This window comes from Carcharodon carcharias, chromosome 22 (assembly GCF_017639515.1).
Source record: "Carcharodon carcharias isolate sCarCar2 chromosome 22, sCarCar2.pri, whole genome shotgun sequence".
Classification (NCBI taxonomy): domain Eukaryota; kingdom Metazoa; phylum Chordata; class Chondrichthyes; order Lamniformes; family Lamnidae; genus Carcharodon; species Carcharodon carcharias.
In genome coordinates this window covers 16,674,576-16,690,945 of record NC_054488.1, presented here as the reverse complement: position 1 = coordinate 16,690,945, position 16,370 = coordinate 16,674,576, and positions in this window count along the sequence as shown.

Here is a 16,370-nt window from a genome sequence, read left to right as displayed (position 1 = left end):
CATGGGGCACCGACTAGGAGCAGCCATGTTAATTTCAGTTCTAATAAAGACAGGGTAGAAGAAGCATTGCACTCTTTGAGCTTGTCACACTAATATCCTAGCGTAACCATACCACATTCACCCCTGTGTTTGCTGACCTACGTTGGTTCCCAGCTTTGTTTTTAAAGTTCAACAGCTATCCTATTATTTCTTCCTTGGCTTGGTGTCAACTTTTGTCTGATTTCACCCCCACCCCTCCAACGAATTGCCTTGGGATGTTTCACTACATTGAAGGCAATGCATAAAAGCAAGCTGTTGTTGCAGGGGTCTATGGTTCAGTAATGGCAGAGATCTGTGACACTAAACCCAAGAAAATATCTAGTGCAGTTAGCAGTTTATTGTAAATGCAAATATATGTACATACATTTGTGTGTATGTACATATATCTCATCTCCATGGTAGCTTAGTGGTTATGTTAGTGGATCAAGAATCCAGAGATATGACTAAGTGGCCTGGGCATGAGTTCATGTCTCACCACAGCAGCTGGGTAATTTTAATTCAGTTGTCTAAATAAATCTGGAATAAAAAATGCATATCAGTAACGATGATTGTGAAATTACTACATTGTTGTAAAGACCCAGCTGGTTCACTAATGTGATTTAAGGAAGGAAATTTGCCATCCCCAACCAGTCTGGTCTGTATGTGACTCCAGATCCATAGCAACATGGTTGACTTTTACCTGCTCTGTCAAATGGCCAGGGATTACTAATCAGCAGTTCAAGAAGGCAGCTCACCACCATTTTCTCAAGGGCAATTAGAGATGGGCAATAAATGCAGGCCTTACCAGTGACACCAACATTCCATGAGCTAATAAAAGATATATATGCGTGTTTGTGTATGTATAACCTGGCAGGGAGAAATATTTGCTTTATAAACTGAATAAATTATCTTTTTATCGGAAAAACAAGGAATACTTTTCAATAGTTGTAGCAAAGCACAAGGCATAAAACACAATTTGCTACAGTAAAATGATTTGCACTCATACTGTTTTTGATACACTTATATGCACATGATAAGAAATATAGCTGGAATCACTGAAGTACAGTTCATGTTTCAGATGGTTTGCTTTTATCTCTGTAGCTTAGTCCTAACGAATTAATTTTAAACCAAGAAAATGGTCTCATACTGCTCTGATGTTGTTGATCCAGTCAAGATATAATATTGAAAAATATAAATGATGAGCTGCCTGAGGATTCATCGTGCGGATTATTCCAGGAACATCCATTCAGGTTTTTTAAGAAGACCTACAAAAGATTGCTTTGATGGTTACATGTAGTATAATGTGGGAAAATGTGGACTTGTCCACTTTGGCAGGAAGAATAGGAAAACAGTATATTGTTTAAATGGAGAGAGATTGCAGAACTCAGAGTTACAGGGTGACCTGGGTATCCTGGTACATGAATCGTAAAAAATGAGTATGCAGGTACAGTAAGTGATTAGGAAGGCAAATAGAATGTTGGTGTTTATTGTAAGGGGAATGGAATATAAAAGTAGGGAAGCTTTACTGTAGCTGTACAGGATGATTGGTGAGACCACCTCTGGAGTACTGTGTATAGTTTTGGTTTCCTTATTTGAAAAAAGATATAATTGCATTAGAAACAGTTCAGAGAAGGCTCACTTGACTCATTCCTAGGGTGAGGGTTTTATCTTATGAAGAAAGGTGGAACAAGTTGAGCTGAAACCCATTGGAGTTTAGAAGAATGAGAAGTGACCTTAATGAAACATATAAGGTCCTGAGGGAATTTGATATGGTAGATACTGGGAGGATGTTTCTGCTTGTGGGAGAGGCTAGAACCAGGGGATACCGTTTAAGAATAGGAGGTCTCCCATTTAAGGCAGAGATGAGGAGAATTTTTTTCTCTCAGAGTATCATTAGTACGTGAAATTCCCTTCCCTAGAAAGCAGTGGAGGCTGTGTCATTGAATTTATTCAAGGTTGAATTAGACTTTTGATAGACAAGGGAGCCACAGATTATGGGGATGCAGACAGCAAAGTGGAGTTGAGATCATAACCAGATGAGCCACGATCTTATTGAAAGACGGAGCATGTTCAAAGGGCTGAATGGCCTATTCCTGCTCCTAAGTTCCTATATGATGTTGCCCTATTACTCACCTAACGCTGTCTTTTAGAATCCTGTGCAGCTAAATTTGATAACGCCTGAAAATGACAGCAGGTTCATAATTAGCCCATGCCTGTTGACTGAAATGCGGGCACAGCAGGCTAACTTTGTGCAACATGATCATTAGGATGATTTCTGCATGCAGCCAGGGATAACTGAGCTGCTCATTGGCTGCATGCATTTTTTTTTTATTCGTCATTGATATCTGAGCTGACTTCTTGAACTGCTGCAGTTCAAGTGGTGTGGGCGCACCCAAGAGCTTTTGGGAAGGGGGCTCCAGGAATTTGACCTGTTCTTTGAAGGAATGACGATATGGTTTCAAGTCAGGATGTTGTGTGACTTGGAGGGAAATTTGCAGGTGGCGGCAGTGTTCCCATGTATCAGCTGGGCTTGTCCTTCTAGGCGGGTTTGGAAGCTGCTGTCAAACAAGGCCTGGCAAGCTGCTGCAATGCATCTTGTTGATGGCACCCACTGCTGCCCCTGTGTGCCAGTTTGGAGGGAGTGACTATTTAAAGTAGTAGATGAGGTGCCGATTAAGTGGGCAGCTTTGCCCTGTTTTGAGTGCTGTAGACTCTGCACCCATCCAGGCAAGTGAAGAATATTCCATTACATTCCTGACATCAGTAGGGGACCTAAAATTGTAACTGCTTCACACAAGTTCAAGCCCGCCTGCATCACTGAAAGGGGAGGGTGATTGTGACTGCAGCAGGCGCTGGGAGATGTGTAGGGTGTAAAGAGTGGTCTCCAAAGTTTTCAGATGCTGCATGGGAGGTTTTGGTGGAGGAGGTGGAAAGTAGGAGAGATGCCCTGTACATGCAGGGAGCTAGGAGGAACTCCAAAGACACAATCAATGGTAGCTGATAGCTGTGGAGGTTATTGTCAAGACTTAAGCCTAAGGACCTGGATGTAGAGCCTTAAGCAGTTAAATGACCTCACACATGAGTGATCAAGTCAGTAATGCATCTTCAAATGCCATATCCTGTCAACTGCTTCATCAGCCTCAATTAACACTCAAGTCAGTACACCCCCTTCACTCACCTACCAAAAATCCCTATCAATCAGCACTCCTTTCTGATGTTCATATGCTTCACCTCACCCTTCACACACAGTGCTGGTGCAATCCTCACACCCACATCTCACAATTCGCACACTGCCAGCTATTCAACCATAACAGTTACATTACCCAAATGGATTGCACAACACTCACTTCCCTCCCTCTTGCAGAAAAAGATGGAGCACAACCAGAGGTAACTGGAGCTAACTAGAAAGGATCACACACAGATGCATGCCCTGATCCCAGCGGAGGAGTCAGCTTTCACTATTACAGGGACAGCCATTGCTGAGGCTGTGGCCAGCGGTGGGGCCAAAGCCATTGAAGGTGACAGAGTCCTCATGCCCAATCCTCTTTCTCACATCCTTATCCCACAATCACTTCTGACTTACAAGCCGCAGATGATATAATCATGCACTTGTTACTTCCTCCCACATCCACCACCCCCGCCCTGAACCACAACTTACCCTACGGCCTTTATCCTTTCAGATGTCCAAGAGGTGAGGCACAGCATGGAGAGTGTTGATAAGGCACAGTAATGTCACTTGATTTCACACTCTCAGCCACCAACTCAGGTACCGACATTGCGCAGCTTAGAGCATGGATTAGAGGTGGGATCAGCAAGTGCTGAGATACCAAGCGTGAATGTGCTGCAGCTAGGGCAGGGGGCAAGGATAATGCAGGTGCAAATTTATCGGGGATGAGGTCGCATACGGGTATTACCGCAGAGAAATCAGAGATGGGCTTTGATGGGGGTAAGAGCAGGAGAATGCTGATGGGTATCTAGAGTGAAATGCTTGGGTTTTTTTTTAAGTGCAGGCTTTCTACTAGGTTTCCCAATGTCAAGGGGCATGGAAATGTCCAGCACCAACATAATATAGGGCTTTCCCCAGAGTTTGGAGCCCAATCTTACCAGCAAGGAAATGCTGGACAAATCCGTTTGCACACTTGTGGACCCAACTATGATACAGCTTCTGATGGCTGATATCTCAGTCACTATAGCAGCAGCCACCCAATGACATGGTGCTGCCTTGAAAGCTCAGACTGCTGCCATCGTGGCTGTGGGTGTTCGAAGGGGCTTGCAGGCTTTACAGCAATCCTACAATCTGTCTTCCAACAGATAACTAGGATTGCTGAGGCAACTGCGCTAGGGAGTGGCAATAGTTTTGTGGAGCACAAACATGCTCTCCTCTCTCAGGGTGACAATACTGAAAGCCCCACCAGTGCCTTTGCTGAATAGGTTTGGTACAGGTCAGGGCCAACCTCCACCACTGGGCCTCACTCCAAACCCCTTATGCACTTGTGGAAAGACACGAGCAATGCTGCACATTGCCGAGGAGTGTCCCCCAACAGGTTAAGTGATGGACTAATCACCTTAAACTCAGCATTTGAGGAGGCTGCAACTTGACTTTGTGGATTTGCATTTGCTAAATAAATTAAGTGTCCTTGCTGTTGCTTATCAGTCAGTCCAGACTGCTTCTTCTCAATTGAGACAGTGTAATCCACAGCCAAGCCTTACGGCCTAGAGCTGCTTGATATCATCCTCCCAGGACCATTAGCACTCTCCCCTAGCAAATGTCAGCTCCCTCCATTATCCATGCTGTAGCTACTGGGGTCGCACTGTGAATGGCAAAGGCAAGTTGAAAGCAGGCACTAAGGGAATATGCAGTGTAATTAGGTTAGTTTATATGCAATATATGGCATCACATTATTTAGAAGTTTGGTTTGGAATCTTTATTTTGTGTTGGGTTTTAATTTTGCATTGCACACTAGCTGGAAATTATGGGCATGGAATTCATTTTGTTTCTGGTATAGGTCAGAGTGGGAATGCAGTACCTGTAAAGTGTTGTGTGTATGCTCAATGGCACCGTGGAGAAGTCTGCAATCTAAGTAAAGACCACAATAATGTTGGTAAAATAGAAGTTAAATATTGGTCTATTAACAGACCAGAATGGGAGAGACAGTGGCAGAATGGTAATACCACTGGACTAGTAATCTAGAGGCCCATGCGGACAATGGTTCAAATCCCACTACAGCAGTTGGAGGAATTTGAATTCAGTTAATAAATCTGGATTTGAAAGCTAGTCTCATTAATGGTACCATGAAACAATCATTGATTGTTGTAAAAACCCATCTGGTTCACCAAAGCCCTTTAGGGAAGGAAATCAGCCATCCTTACCTGGTCTGGCCTACATGGACTCCAGACCCACAGCAATGTGATTGACTATTAGCTGTCCTCTGAAATGGCCAAGCAAGCTGCTCAGTTGTACCACATTACTACAGATACCAAATGGACTGCAGCAGTCCAAGAAAGTGACTCAACACCTTCTCAAGGGCAATCAGGGATCAACAACAAATGCTGGCCTTGTCAACAATGCACATCCCATGAGAGAGTTAAAAACAATTATTTATCCATTACAAAATGGAGCAAATGCTTATGCAAAAGCTCGCAGGTTAATTATGCTATCTGGCTTGTTATTGAGCTATTCATGATGGGGAAATTCCAGAATTGCTTCCTGGTCCATACTTGGAATATGAGAAGTTGGGAAAGGTGATTTGAACGGATATTTTCATCCCTTTTTGCGTTGATCAGCCCCAACCTACCTGAAGTCTCACCATATCTCTTCTGACTCTGCAATTAATCAATTGTGTCCCGGAATCCATTTGTATTCTCGGTCTCAGCAGTCCCTTTCAATGCAGTGAAACTTTCTGCCCGACTTCGCCTTTTACTCCCCAATTGTTAATTTCAACCTGTATCCCTTGTTTATTTGAACACTTTAATGGAACAAACTTTTGCCTGGATCAACTTTTTCCAAATCTCTTCATAATTTTCAAGTTGATTTGTCTCAGCTGGAATGTGTGGGATGTAGACAATTGGCCGCAGTCTCTTCAAAACAAGGAGGGTGATTAGATATTGGGCAGGATTTCTGGTGTCTTTCAGCCACCCGTGAAGATTGGATTAGCTTCAGTCATGATGCCTTAAATGATCACAGTGCATGTATGTGAATATTGACCAAATGGTTTTGTGTGACAATTGTGAGTGTTATCTAGGCCAGTGTGTGTATCCAAGCATGAGTCAGCACCCTCAGGGGATCAGATTCTTAAAGAAAGGCAAGAAAAATGCAAATTCGACCAACAAATTACTTTAGAAAAATGATTTATTAACCTCACGGATCATTGCTCAAAAATATACAGTTGTACATAAAAACATTGAAACTTTTCCACATGAATGTTTGATCAATATGCAGCACAGTGATCTGTATTACTGAAAAGTAATCATTTACAATAATATAAACCATATTTAATATTTAGAAAGTACATACAATAATTTATGCCCATAAATATCTGCGATGCTATTCAAATTCCCCAAAAATGTGGCGCTGCAGTTTTTGTATTGATTCAAATAATTGTCCTGTTTCAAAATAGAGGGTGGAATTTTATCACAAGACCATAGTTCATAACATTTCTATGATGCACTTGTCTGGGCCACAACTCCTGTATGGGACAGGGAACGGGCAAACTCGCCCAGTTCCAGTGACTAGGGTGAGACTTATCAAACCTGATCTGAGCAAGGAGTTGTTCTGTTCTGTATGAGGGGACATTTACTCTGCTCATTATGTGTTAGCAACATTGTAAAATGAGCTGCTGAATTCCACCAGACTGCTGCTTCTTGCTAAACCCTAAATCCATTTAACACATTGACAATTTTTCTGGAAGTGGCAAACGCAGAAAAAAAGAGCTGCCTGCACCTTTCGTGACCTCACTGTCGCTGGGTCAAAATCCTGGAACTCCCTCCCTAACAGCACTGTGGGTGTACCTACACCACAGGGACTGCTGGGGTTCAAGAAGGCAGCTCACCACCACCTTCTCAAGGGCAATCAGGGATGGGCAATAAATGCTGGCCTAGCCAGCGATGCCTACATCCTGTGAAAGAATGAAAAAAGAGCAGTATATAAAAAGCTTTACAGCCAAAGTACTTTTGAAATGTAGTCGCTGTTGTAATGTAGGAAATGGTAACCAATTTGAACGTAGCAAGCTCCCACAAACAGCAATGTGGAGCTAGATTGTACACTCCCCCACTGGTGAGTTTGAAGGCTGGGGGCAAATAAAATCCAGCAGGCACCACGCCTGCCAACTACCCACTTGCTCCTGCCACCACCACAATTAAACTTGGAACAGGGAGCCCTTAGGTGGCCTACACACTCTTAGGCCTATTAAGACCCTTAAGTGGCCAATTAATGGCCAATTAAGAGCCTCATTCTGCCACCTTGAGTGTTTTACCTGAGGCGGGGAAAGGCTCACAACAGTCGGGAAGTTCGACTGGTGTCAGGCAAGGCGGGGGGGAACCTCCTTTTTGGATCCCCTGGGCCCATCAGAGATACCTCCCACTGACCAAAGACGCCACCCTTTAATCCTCCCACACTCCTCCGCCCCATCTTCAGCCCGCTCCCTAGTCTGCTAGCCTGGCTCCTGTGACACTTGACCCCAGACTTACCTGGGCTTCTCAACGTGGTGGGATTGCCTGTAGTCCCAGCCGTGGCCACTGCTTCCGGTGGCGCTGCTGGGACTACAGAGCTGCCATTCATCTGATTGGCTGGTAGCTCTCAGGTGAGACTTACCCCTGAGAGAGGGATGGGAATCCTGCCTCCAACCAATTAATGCTGCTCCCAGTGTTAAGTGACTGTGGGGCAGCCATTGGGATTGTGAACAGGCCCCTGTTTCCGCCCCCCCATGCCTGCATTTTGAGTCTGGAAGGGTGGGGGGGGTGGTGGTGGGGTGGGGGAACGGGGACTACATTGTCCTTTAAATCCAGTCCATGATCAAGACTGGGTAACCTGTTTTAGTGACAAAGGTTGAGATATAAAAGCTGACCAGGATGTAGAAAACTCCTCTGCTCTGCTTCGAAAAATGCCATCGGATCTTTCAGTCCACTTGAGAGGTGCCTCAATTTATTGTCTCAGCTGAAAGATGACGCCTCTCACAGTGCAGCACTCCCTCAGGCATTGGGGTGCCAGTCCAGATTATGGGCTCAAGTCTCTGGGGTGGGGCTTGAACCTGTAATCACTTGACTCAGAGGTGAGTGAGCTATTACTGAACTATGTTTAACAAAAAAACTCTGTCCATTCAATCTCACTAACACTCAATGACCAGAGGAACTCTGTCCACCCCTACCATGGGGATATCATTTCAATTCAATATTTAGCAAGCATGTAGTTAGATACAAACACACACTTTCTGCTCAGGAGCTTGTGTAATAAGAAAAATATCTTCTCCACTTCACACTCATGACTGAAATTTTGAATTCCTGCATTAGCCAACTTTGGAACTGTCCAAAAATGGAGCAATGCAAGTTGAAAGAGGGTTGAACAATCACATTCTAATATAATGGGAACAGCCTAACGCATGAGGTCTTCACAAAGCAACAGCATCTTAACAGCTGTTATGCATTTAAGAGTAAACACCATTACTGCTACTGAGATCATTTTGGACTACTGATCTATATTTTGGGTATATAACTATAAAGAACTAGTATTGAATAGCAATTTGTTTCAAGACTATAACACAACTGAAGGGTTCCACACAAATCAGAAATTTTCTTGACTTCTAACATTAGAAACCACATGTCAACTTCCATATAGTAAGTTATGATATAGGTCTGATGTAGCAGTATAACTCAAGTGGGTACAGCAGCATTACTAATTGTATACACCTCTCTTTCAAAGACACCTAGTGAAAACCATATATTGTACACCTGTCAGCTCATATGCAAAGTGTGCTGTCCTGGATTGCAAGAAGCCAATCTTAATCAGTCAACTGCAAAATCTCGGTCACACATAAACTTTCTGAGTCAGGGAGCCCTTCAATTACAATTAGGTGATATTGTGAACTTCAGCAACAGGGCTGATCTAAATTCAAAAGGGAAAGCTGTGTATAGACTAGAACAAAAACTAATAATGTTTTATTTTGCTGGATTGGAACATAAAAATTCCCAGGTAAGGCATGAGTATCCCACTACCCTCCAATGGTTCAGGTAGTCGCAGCAATGGATGTGTAGTAACCAAAGCAGGGACTCCTCATCAGTGATGTCCTGCACCAAAGAGAAGGAACAAGTAGGACCTGTTTGTGCAAGAAAAATGGTTGAATCCAACAGAGAGCTCTTCCATTCAAATCCCAATTAAATTTCAACCAAAGTGTGTCAATGACTTCACATTATAATGGGACTTGGGGAAGAACGAACAAGGGTAAGTTTTGGTTTAGAATAGACCTGTTTCGACAAAGGCTAACATAGGCTTAACTGGTTGGCTTTAGAAACAAACAGTTGAGAAACACTACAATCAGCAGCAGAGGGTTGAATTACACTGTCCAGTACTTAATACTGATCACATATAGTTCTTCACGGATTATAACAAGTTATCACTAAAAAATATCGTTTGCTCCATTCTTCCTCAGAAAGGTTCAAGCTGTCAAAGATACAAAACTATCTACAATAGCGTAAGACAGAAAGTCTGAACAAGTAGTCTTATGGAACTGATGTTTTGCATATGTACAATATGTCACACTGCCTCAGAGTGATGAGGTCCAAGAATAAATGTTATTTTGTCCAACGTATTTCCAATTTCCATTGGCGTTGTGTTAGGAGACATCTCCCTCGAGGGGTGGATGGAAAATGGTCAAGTTGCGTGGCTTACATGCCCACCCTTGGCATATTGACTACTCAGCACCATTGATGGGACATTGGGGCCCAATTCTGTGTCTCTAAAAATAAGGGGAGAGAATGCAAGGCCCTGCTAGTTATCCAAACAGGACATGTTCTGATAGTCAGGTCCATAAGCACTGGGCTATAAACAGATTTTTCATGTACAGCCATTGTCCAGTAATTCTGTTCAGTGTTTTGAATGTGAGAGTAAAATTGCTTAAGGGGCTGAAGCTGTGTGAGCTGCCCTACACCACTTATCAGCACAATCGCGAGGTTAGGATTGGCTGATGCTGTTGCTTCTGTCAACATATTTTCATTAAACCTCCAAAATTTGATTTGCAAATATAGAACAGGCACAGTTAGGTGGAAGTTTCCTTTTTGACTAATGGTTGTTGAGGATCTCAAGTCAAATAAGACTGGACCACCCAATCCAGTTTGAAGTTGCCACAATTCCACAACATTTGGCATGATTTGTACTAATTCGGTCTCACTCAGAAAGGCCACGAGTACAGGCAGCTTGGCAAGTGGAAAAGTCATGCTGGTGCAGTATACTCTGTTCTGTGGAGGTTAAAGGTTAGACACTGTCAAAATAACATGACAGCCTATGCTACATTGCATCTAATTTGTGCTACAAGTGGTCTGAGAGTGCAGCTTCTTGCTTTTGGATGTAATGATCCCCAAGCTCCAGTGTTACCATCCCATTCTTTATTGGCATACAGAATAAACTAGTAAACAGAACAGATATTTTGATAACTAATTGCATCCTGGGGAAGGTGAAGTGTTGTAAAATATTTGCATTATTGTTGCACCGTTTTCCATCAGCTATTTCTGGATGTATTTGGTACTGTAGAAACAAAAGTTCCTAGCTAGGCCGGAGGAAGATGGAGCCTCATCCTCATACAATAAGACGTGATGTTGGGGAGAAAGAAACAGGAATATTGGGCTAGAGCTTGCAACAATGTGAAGTGACGCTGACATCAAATAAGCTGCCTACAAAGATCTAGCGATCTCTGCGATGTGGATTTTCCTTTTCCTGACATTGGTTTTTATGCCCAGTATATTATGAACTTTCAGTCAAGTACTTTAAAAAACTGAACACAAACATATTAAAATGGCTGCTACAAATCATGTGACCTTTGGCATTTGAGCTACAGAGAGTATCAAGTTACAGTTGAAAACTAAGTAAATATGGACATTCATAGCCATCTGAGGAATTCATACATCTCTTTATTTAAGGGTAACAAACACAAGAGATTATGGAGTTACCAGGCTGCCTTTCTACATGTCTCATACTGGACAGAAGGAAAGATTGAAACTCAGCTAAATGAGCTCTATCACCATCCTAGTGTATTATGATGATTGTTTCAAATCCTCAGAGGTGGTAACCCTCAGCCAAGGTTGTGAAATCAACATAAACATCACTCCTTATTTAGAAAATGACTTGAACTTGTGAAAAGCCATATGGGGCAGTCATGTTTTGTTTGCAATTAAAAATCAGCTAAGAGCTGTTTTCAGTTAGTCAACAGTCAATAGTTGGTCAGAAAAGCAGACCATGAACTAGCTACAAGTCCTCAAGCAACCAAGGCAATTAACAGCAATACCTTGACTGTGGGAAAACCACAACAGAGATAATGACTCCACCCAGCTTGTTTCAGTTTAAAGTTCGCCTGAGAACCTACCTTCCAGCTATTCAACTACAAGAAACATCACTACCTTCTGTGAACCCTGTGTTTTACAAGGTCTTCCCTTCAACTTCAAAGGATTGAAATTATCCAAGAAACTCCAGGCCTACCACACAGGAGACCAGAGATTGTAATCCCGAGACTGTGATACATGTAATCTGTAAAAGTACATTACTTTCATTATATCAAATCTTTGTGTGTGTGTATGTGCATGTAAATCTGAGAGACTGAGTGGGTAATGTTGTGTTAATTCGGGTTGGAATAAGTGCGTGAGAATAAATAACTTTCTTTTTTTTAACTCACAAAAGCTTGCTGCTGAAATTATTTAGTTGGAACACACACTCAAAGGGGTAAGAAAACATGCCCCTTTCCATAAAAAACATACTGAATACTGGCAATAAGAAAACGTACACATTCTGTCCAAAACAGTAATCTAAAACTCTTGCTGCATTTTTAGATGAAAATAAGTGTCTCTCTGATAAGATACCACATAATAGACTAATGAATAATGTCAAAGAATGTGGAGTCATGGGACAAGTCACAATGGCTAGTTGGCTGGCTATAAGGCAGGGAGCCAAGAGTAAGTGTGATCAGTATTCAGAGTGGCAGAAGGTGGGAAGTGGTGCTTCACAAGGATCAGTACTGGGACCACAGTTGTTCACAATTTATATCAATTATTAGAAATTGGAATCCATAGGCCGGGATTTCCTGTCGTGGGTGGGACCGGTACCAGGCAAGGCAGTACTCAAGTCAGAAGTCCGTTGACTTGTGGTGGGACCGGAAGATCCCGACAATGGGCAGGTGCGGAAACCAATAATTTCTAAATTTTCCGATGAGTGAACTGTTGAACTCCCCCTGCCACCCACACTGCCCCCCACCCCCAACACTTAATCAATGAGAAATCACTGAACTGAAGAGAGCTCGTATTTTTACACTATTGCTCTCACTGTAAAGCCCTTGAAAAAGTTATGTTTTGTTGACTGAGATGTAACTGAGTTTTCAACAGTGTACTAACTTCATAATTGCTGCTGAAGCGGAAAATCTAATTTGATATTTGTAGAATGTCAAATTTCTCCATTATGATTTTTAAAAAATGACATTTTTAAAATACTTTTAAAAACCTGTTTATGATATATCTGTTTCTACCTTAATCCCATATGCATGTCCCAACTATTCATTTTGTTCTCTGCAAAATTGGCAGGGATAGTCAGTACTGAGGAGCCCTGCAACAAATTACATGATACTAATAAACTTAGGGAATGGGTTTATAACTGGCAAATGAATTTCAACATAAATAAACGTGAGGTATTAAATTTTGGCAAGAAAAATAGAGGTTGCATATTTCTTAGAAAAAATGAACTTAAGTGGTTCAGAGGAATGAAGGGATCTGGAAGCACAAATACATAAATCATTAAAGGACACAGGTTAACAAAGCCATAAAAAACCAAACCAAGCACCAGGATTTAATTCTAGAGGGATAGAATTGAAAAGTAAAGCAGTTATTCTAAATTTGTATTGAACCTTGGTTAGAACTTTGGAGTATTACATGTAAGTCAGAGAGATGTCTCAACCAGACAACGTTTGGTCCTGTGGCTTAGCAATTTTCTCCCTGCAGGTTCTGTTCCAGGCCATGAGGTGACAGTGCCTTGACCCCAGTGACCACACCAGGAGACCCTTCTGTCTGACCAAATGAGGCCTGGACAGAAATCGCAGTGGAGGCTAACAGCCATGGGGTCCATAAGTGAGCCAGCGTCCAGTGCAGGAAAAAGGCCAACGACCTTTTCCACTCTGCCAAGCTAATTTGCATGGTGTTACAGGATGTTACAGCAAAGTGGTTCTCATGAGGCCATCAAGCAATGTATCCGTGTGAGTGGAGAGGTAGGCTAAACGGGAGATAGTGTTCTTCGCCTCAGCATCAGGTGTTACTTGTGGCCTGAATAAGTGTGAGTCAGATCACATAGATAAAGTTGTGCCAGTTGCAGGAGTGTGTGTGTGTGTGGACCATTTACTAGGGAGGGGCCTTTATCTGTCATAGGACTGCATGCACATAATGGGTTATAGCCAGTGAGATTACACTAAATGTACCTGTCTGCCTGCAGGAGAAACTTATGCATAACACAGAGGAATGGGGGAGGACAGGTGAAGGAGTCCGCGACATGGGGATACTGATCACTTCAAGGTCCAATACCCTTGACTGTCCATCCATCACCCTTGACCTGCCTTTAGTAATGCTCGACCCTCCCACCATCACCCTTGAACAATTATCAGCCACCCACATGCTGTCATCTTCGAGCCTCCACCCATCATCCTTGAGCTGCCTTCAGTAACCTGGGACTCTCCCCTGGTCACCCTTGAATTCCTCTCCCCGAACTCCAATTATTCAACCTTGACCTTACCTCTGTTGTCCTGATCCCTTCCCCTGCCTGCCATGAACCTCTTTAGGCTGACCATGGATCTCCCTGGACAACTGACATGCATAGGCATGGACAGCCACCAGCTGCCCCAAACAAAGCTACTCAGCGTCCCTTGTTCCAACAACCCTTCCCCAAACAAGGAAAGCAGCTCCTACTCACTCCAAACCCAGCTCAAAAACCACTTCACTTGCTCCATGCCAGCTTTGGCAGTCGTGAAAGTGAGGCTTGTTCACCGTCGACTTAATGGCAAGTTAATCTGATCAACTTGCTTTTTAATGAGTTTTCATGATATTCTAATGCATTACAAATAGGTTCCTGCAGCTTGCCATTGGGAACCCTGATCCGCCAGATTAATTCAGCAACTTCATCCCGATGTCAGGAAGCTGAAAATTTGCCTCCCGCCCAATTAAGTTCCTCACCCGCCTTTTTTTCCCACTCTCGGGCCATCATTAAATTCCACTCTATCCTCTTCATTTAAACTTCAACCAATCTGCTTTGATCAATTTTCTCAATTATCTTCACAACCTTGTCAACTTGAAAATTCCTCTCATCCCTGGAAACAAGCCCAGATATATTCTGTTTCGTGGGAGACGCAAAGTTGGACTTCAGAAGGCTGATGGGTCTTCACTATCTAAATCTAATATTTAAAGCAAGGGAGGGGAAACTGTTTCTTATTTCGGGCCATTCAAGCATAGACAAAATCAGTCATGGGCCATACATATGTAAAAATCAGCTTAGTTTTGCTTTTTTAGAGAGAATACAGAAACGTTCAACTCACCCACTGTTTTAATGAGATGGCTGAATTTGAAATTTATATTGTTAAATATTATTATAGTAATTTAGCTGACGCTTTTATCCATGATGATGATGTAACAATGATGTTAAATGTTATTTTGAAGGTGCTATTGCCTTAGGTCTATATTTTTAGAAATCTGGCTGCGGGCCGAATGAAATTGAGCAACAGGCTGGATCCGGCCCACAGTTTGTAGGTTCCCCACCCCCTGACCTAATGAATAACCTTAACCCCTCCTTTCTTATCCTTAACATAATAGATATCAGCAAACAGTTGAAATGTCCCAAGTGTGCCTTGTCCTTTTCTCACCATCCCATTATCTTTTATAATATACATCAAATATGTTAAAAGAAACTATGTAAAGCACACTTGAAAATAAAAACACATGCAGATTGCAGCCAGTTTATGAATGAAGTGTTGATGGTAATCTGCTTTGTCAGCATCATAAAGCTGATTTGCTGATGCAATACTTCCAGTGAAGAGTGGAGTTCACAGGCAGCCCCTCTAACTGGAATATAAGCTTGGTGCATATTACATGAAATACAGAGCATGAATTCTTAATAATACTTGAATTGATCTATACAAAAGCTTTGGTTCTCATTTGAGTATGCACTCTTAGTTTCTGAAATCACTGGTTGTCTCTCATTGCAACTGTTTTTACCTAACTTGAGTTTGTCTTGTGCAACAGTACTATATTAATGAACCTCATCATCCCATCCCCTTCACTATCTACAGCTTTACAAGTCCTTCAAAAAGAGATGGTGGTGTGATAATAATACTGAGCTAGTAATCCAGTGGTCCAAGCTAATGCTCTGGGGACATGGGTTCAAATCCCACCAAGGCAGCTGGTGGAATTTAAACTCAATCAATAAATTTGGAACTTAGAGTCTCTGTAATCATAACCATGAAACCATTGTTGATTGTTGTTAGAGAAAGAAACCTGCCATCCTTACCTGGGATGACCCCACAGCAATGTGGCTGACTCTTAACCATCCTCTGCAGGCCTAGCAAGCCACTCAGTTGAACGGCAATTAGGGTTGGGCAACAAATGCTGGCCTTGCCAGTGACACCAACATCCCATGAAAGAATAAAGGAAAAACGAAACTTGTAAATAAGTCCTACCAGCTGCATAGAATTCAGTGCTTTATTATTAACCTTGCTGGAATGTCATTCTGTCTAATTTACATCACCTCCCAAACAGGCTCAATGGAACAAAAATAACACTGCCATAAAGAAATTGGGGCTCTATTTCCCATTTTGCGAATGTATGCGCTACTTTGGAGAACAAAAGAGGGGGTCACAAAATAAAAGAATGGGATTTTGACTTGCTGAATGGTGTGACTGGTGTTCTGTTTCATTTTCAGAATTGGACAGACTTTGGCACAATGAGACTTAATAGCAGGTATATTAAAAGAAACTTTGCAAAAGCACATTTCCCATTTCCAGAATTAAAGGGAAACATTACACATGATGGAAATGTGGAATAAAATCAGAAATTGTTACAAATGCACAACAGGTCAGTCAGCTTCGGTGAAGAAGAAAAGCGGTTTCTGACTTTTGAGCGGTGTGGATTAA